Here is a 6,169-nt window from a genome sequence, read left to right as displayed (position 1 = left end):
AGTATAAACAACATATATAAAAAGAAAAAAAAAAGTAACAACCTTATAGCTGATGAACCCTGTGTAAATTGCCACATACAATGTGAAGAGGCTGCAGAACAGCCCTGAAGACTTCTTTTCCAAGTAGATAAAAGAGATTGAAAAACAGCAATCAGATAGCATCGAGCTGGTAATATTGCAGTCACAGTTCTCACTGATAGGGCTGCATAATATTGCACCTGCAGTATCTAAAAATACAAATTTCTGTCATGTGGTACCTGCCATGTTTCAGTTTGGTCCATGTCTGGGGCTTTTACGTGTTATCATCATGCAGAGAACATCACCACAGGGTCATTACTTCAGGGTGTTTGTTGCATGCACTGAGACATCCCCTGCATATCGAGATTTTTTTTTTCATATCTCCTTCGTCTCCTTGATGAGGCAGGTGTTAACTGTGCGTTTGCTGGTTCATGTTTCCCAGTAGAGCCTTGAGCTGATAAGTCTGATTCCACAAAATGATTCAAACACCTGCCTTCCCTTTGAAGCCACTGAGACGTTCCTACATCAGACACTCGAGTATCTTCCTGCGTATTTGGACCATCTCTTCTTTTAGTACCTTGTCTCAAATGTTATTGCTGGCCTTTGTGTTGTGAAATTACTTCTCTCAGTAGAAAGATGTGGAAAAGAGCGCAGCTGCCAAACAGCCCCATCCATACGATGTTCCAAATAACTTGTGATGAGCAGGTGTCCTTACTGAGATCCTTACTCACTAGTTCTGTCCCTGTTGCTGTAAGCAAGAGCACTTGAACTGGAAGCCCACCTGCTGAAAACAGAGTGGGTGGATGGCAAAACCATCTCGTGTCCACTCTGCTCTCATCCCCGCAGCAGTTCTGGGCTGGCCGCGTTGGTTTTGGCATCAGCGGGCTGTTGGCAGCGGGAGGTTGTTGATCACGCCGTGAGATGCCAGATCTGATGGGCAGGCTGGGGCTGAGCAGCGACAGGTGAAAAACAAGGTGTAGAGAAGAAGGTAATGGAAGGTGCCAAAAAGTCATAGGATGATGTGGCGTGAGTCACAAGTGACAGGGAAGGATAGCAAGACTTTCAAACAGGTTTGCAGAGTGGTCGTCAAGACCTTAAATGCAGTGACAGCTTTCAAGAACCAAGGACTGGTGTGATCCACCCTTTGCTCTTTGTCTTGAGAAGAGGTTGTTGCAGGACAGAAGGAAAAGGTTGAACCTTTAATTTTAGATAGGTATGTATATGAAAAAATACCAAAGGTTTGGGATTTTAGGGTTGGGGGGCTTTTTTTTGGTTTTTTCTGGTTGCAGCCATTGCAGAGAGGCAGATTTTTAAGGAAGATGTAGCAAGGATGAACCATGAGTGATTCTGGGTGCGTTTCCAACTACGTGTCCAAGAGGAGCGGTCTCCCCAGTGTTTCACATGTATTTCAATTTCATTCAAAGGTACTCAGTGAGTTGGAGATCCGATGGGCAGAGTTCAGCTAAGGGGGCATTGCCCTTGGGTGTTAAAGCTCATCTAAAAACCCACTCCCAATCAACTGGGAGAACGAGCAGGAGGAGAGCAGGTTTGTTCCCAGCAGAACTAACCAGGTGGATTCTCAGGCTCAGAAAGGAGAAGAAAGGCTTGGCCAGCCTTCAACATGGGTTGGTTTTCCTAGTGGTGGAAGAGAGGAGGAGGTAGAGGCTGAGGCCCGTGTGTGTGGTGATACTTCTTAGGGTTAATACAGAGGTTGATGTTCTTGTGAAACGCTTGATTTATGGGTACCCAGCAAGGGTGGGAGCCGCGCTTTCCCTCCAGGCTGGCATTGTTCGCCTCCTGCTATGTATATATAACATCGACTGGTATCGCCAAGGAATGCGACATGTTTTCCCTGGGATTTCCATCTGGAATGTCATGTATTTCCTTCGAATCTCCTCTCCCAGAGTGAAACGGAAGTTAAGCTGGAGGACAGGGGAGGTCGTTCCTCTTGGCCATGTAGGCAGGGAAACGCACGGGGTATTTCTCAGATTTAAGTCGTTTTCCTTGCTGCATCTTCACGTAGAGTCTGCACTCTGGCAATGGCTGAAGCCAGACAAAACCTCTGACACTTCTTCAAATAAAAAGCTGTTATTCTTTGCACGCAGGAATCACCTCTTAGCCTGAACACCCAGCGCCGTGCCTTACGTTGGGGTGTTCTTGGTGCGGTCAGCGGGCAGCTCTCCAGCCCAGGTGACCAGCACGGTCCCTGCTCGCATCCTTTCGGTAAGTATTCCTTGAAGTTTCCGTTCCTCGGCAGCCACTCCTGCCTCTTTTCAGGTTTGTCCTTGCTATGAGCTTCAGAAGAAAGAATCAGTGTCATTGATTACTGCATCTGTGGCTGTACAACATTAGGACAGAGGGATGGGAGAGCAGCACTGCTCGGAATAAAAGAGCAATGCCGTAAACTTTGCATAACCAAATGCCAGCCTCTCCGAGAGTGTTTAGAGGAAAGCCTTTGTTTTCCCTTCAAGGATATCAGATAATCCCTTCACTTAAGATTTTTATGTGCAGGATCAAAGTATCGTAAAGTACTCTGGTTTTAATTAAAAAAAAATACCTGCAGAATGAACACCCCGTCTCAGTCTTCTCATTTTTAAACCCACAGGAGAGCAAATGCGTGCTCTGAAGGTAGTACTAGAGCTTGCCGGTCTCTCCCTTGTGATTTATGTTGGGATACTATGGCAGTGTCTAGATGTTGGGCTGTTGTACTAGCTTCTGTACAAGATGAAAGATACATCGCTGGGCCAAGTTTTTCAAAGTCAGCAGACCAGCGCGGGGGTTTTAGCTGAATTACCTGTATTCAGGCCCCCAGAGCTGAGGGGAAAGCAGCGAGGTGCCCAGCTCAGCACTCCTCTCTCCAGTTTATTTGGTAGCAGTTGTATTTTATAAAGCATCACTTGTTTGAGGGAATGCCAAGACTTTGATGGGAAACGTAATGTACAGTTTCGCTTGCTGGACTAATACGGATTGTTTTGGAAATAGCTTATAGATGTGTTTTTTCTTCCGGGGGGAGAAGGGGATAATTTGCCAAGAAACACTTTGGTCATTATTTGCATTAAATGTGTGTATAGAGATAAATGTGGCTTTGCTGCTGCCGGAACCAATAACACTCATTCCTACTGCTGTTTTAGCCTCTGCCTTCTGCTTAGGGAGAATTGGGAGATGGGTCCAAAGGAGAAATAAGAAAGACTTTGTATAAAGATTGTCAACATTCTTATTTCCTCAGATCTCACCAAAGCTGCGGAAGCCACATAAACGGTGGTCTCGGGGGTGAATTTATTGTTTTGTCTTACGGTTTGTTGCAGAGCCGTGACCTTCGGAAGGATTGTAAAGTTTTATTTTATGATCCTGCTGGTAAAGAGACGTATGTAATTTACTAGATGAGTTCTTACAGACTTGGCTAACAAGAAGTTTGACCCAGAGTTCAAAGAAATTATGGCTCCCGTTGTTTTATTGCTGCTGTGAAATGTATTATTATCTGTCCTACAGCTGTGTCTCAGTGTCCGCTGTGCGTGTTCGGCAAAGATGCTGTAAAGAGAGAACTTTCACGTAAAGGGCAGGAGAGGGGCAAGACCGTGTGGCCATTTAAAAGACATATACCAGCTCCATCAGACATTGGAGGCTTGATCGTGGATGAAATGTGGGTGAAATGACTTCAGAATCCTTGTTGCTTTGATTGCTGACGCTATTTTACTGCAGGAAATTGAGGCACGGAGCAATTAAGCTGCTTGCCCAAGGTTATGGAAGATGTGTGGCAGAAGCATGGAACCGACCCAAATCAACCGAATCCTTGCTCAGCGCCTCCCCACGAGATTTCCCTCTGTTTGCCTTTGGGTGCGCTGCCACACCAGAAGCAAGGCAGGATGTTTGCAACTGATCCGGTTTCAAACACATTTTTGGCATTTCTAAGATCCTAGGCTGTGCTTCAGTGATTTTCATCTAGCCCTGTATGTCCCAAGGCCTTTCAGAGATAGTAATCCCACTGTTTATTTTTATTACTCTTGCAATTGATTTTTTTCCTGAATACTTTGAGGCAGCTAACAGAGTACATTTTTAATTTTCTTTGCAAAGCTTCATCTTTTTGCTCTTCACCAATAGCTCTATATCTTCCTGTCCTCAGGAGGTTAATGAACTGATACTTGTATGTGCTGTAAAAACAGAGGTTGAAATTTTCAGAAGTCACCGATCATATGGGTTGCTGGCAAAAGAATATCCAAAAAAAACCTTAGTGTGGTCCGGGAGGTGGCCTTGATAAATCATGTAAACACTTAAGTTTCTGTATTAGACTGTTCTGTAGTATGTGGCATGACTTTCAAAAGTTGCTGGATTTCTAGACCCAGGGGAAAATAATTATATTTCGTGAATACAATGACTTTGCAGTAGTACTTCTAACAGTGTCTTTACCTCCAAAGTGATTTTTGAGCATTAATTCAGTGCTGTCTTTGTGACCCTTTGAAGATCCTGGGCTCTAAGTGCTCAGTGCTATGATTAAGCCACGTGAAGCATCCTTCTGAGCCATATGTTTTCTGAGACACAGGTCTCCCATCTTCTGCGTGTCCCTCAGCTTTGCTGCTGCTCTGTTGATGAATGGATGGCCACCGGCTGTCCATCCAAGCAGGAGAAAGCCAGAGACCCACCCTAGACAATGCCAAGCCTTACTGACCTCTCTGTGTCAGGCTGTTCACGCAGCTGTGATGCTCCAGAAAAGTCAGGATCAGATGTAGGGACTTGCCAGAGGCTATGGGTGGAAGCCAGAGTTAAGATCAGGATTAGGTTTCCAGGCTCAGCTGCCTGATAAGAAAAGTTTTTCCCATTTCTGCACAAAGTTACGGAAAATCAGTGCTCAGCTAGTAGACAGTTTGCAGCTCCAGGAGATCCGTCTGCAAGCGCTTATCCACCGCAGAGGTTCTGGCATTGCTGTCACCGATGAGGCTTCATTCTGGCAGGTTGGAGTCACACGATGACATCTCTGTGAAGCACTTGAAATGACCTCTGCAGTTGTTTAGTATAAATAAATCACCATGTGCGCTCAGGCTTGCCCTACAGCGTGTACACAGCATCGTAGCCGCCGCGGAGGAGCTCTGCACAGCAGCTGAGGTGCTGGGAAGGGTGTGCTTCAGGTGCCTCTCTGTAAACACACATGGGTGGTGCTTTCCCGTATCACCCTTCGCATCTGAACTTTGCCACCTGCAAAACCCGAGTAACCATGCAAATGAAATCAGAGTGCCTGGTTTATACAGTGGCTTCGAGCAGTCTTCCAAATTCCATTATTATTAATGGCATTAATAAATTATTAGCTTTCATGGTGAATTAGGAAGTATAGGGTTCAAGTATTTAACAAATTTCATGAGTCTATTTGTTCGGAAACTTGATGGATGACTTGCCAGGCAGGATTATGTTGCCATCTCCTTGGAGTATGTGCTAAACATGGTGGTTTGAGCACCACGTTACTGCAGTTCCCGACTGAGATTTGGTACCATCTGCAACAGCGCTAGTATAGAAAAAAAAAAAAAAGGAAGAAAGTTTGTGCTAAACCCTCTGAGATAGAACATTATGAAGTGTTCATTTCCCACATCATTAGAAACTCAAAATAGCCATCTGGCCAAAACCAGAGCTGCATATGCCTGCATCTGCGGCTTAACAGCGTTCAGCTGCGAGGGTGGATGCTCTGGAGCGTTTGGGACCGGGAGCTGGAGAGCATCCTTTGCTGCTGGTCTTGGGGAAGTCTCTTCGCACTTTGGTCATTTTTACGGTTGATCTGCAATTCAAAATTGAACTGACTTTTAGGATGTGTCCATCTGAAATGCAATCAACACTTCAACCAGGAATATAATACACTTCTGATGCCTCCAAATGGCCTAAGGTGCTTTGAAAGCACAGGAGTGTATCACCTCCGCGTGTTACTCCAGTGATTATTTTCACTGTTAAAAAAGTGCCGTATTTCAGTCTCTATTTCCTGGCCTTAGCATCTGTCAGGTGGATATGACTGTGTCTTGACTCTCAGCATTTTGCAGGCATTAGAAAAGACCACAGGCTCTTGAATTTTCCGAATTTGCCCCAGAGTATGATGGGAACAGGCTCCACAGGCTGGAGAGGTGGGACTGTGCAAACCTCACAAAGTGCAACACGGCCAAGGGCAAGGTCCTGCACG

Source organism: Pterocles gutturalis, unplaced genomic scaffold, assembly GCF_000699245.1.
Source record: "Pterocles gutturalis isolate BGI_N339 unplaced genomic scaffold, ASM69924v1 scaffold43826, whole genome shotgun sequence".
NCBI lineage: Eukaryota > Metazoa > Chordata > Aves > Pterocliformes > Pteroclidae > Pterocles > Pterocles gutturalis.
The sequence above is the reverse complement of the archived record's forward strand: the minus strand, read 5'-3'. Positions refer to the sequence as shown.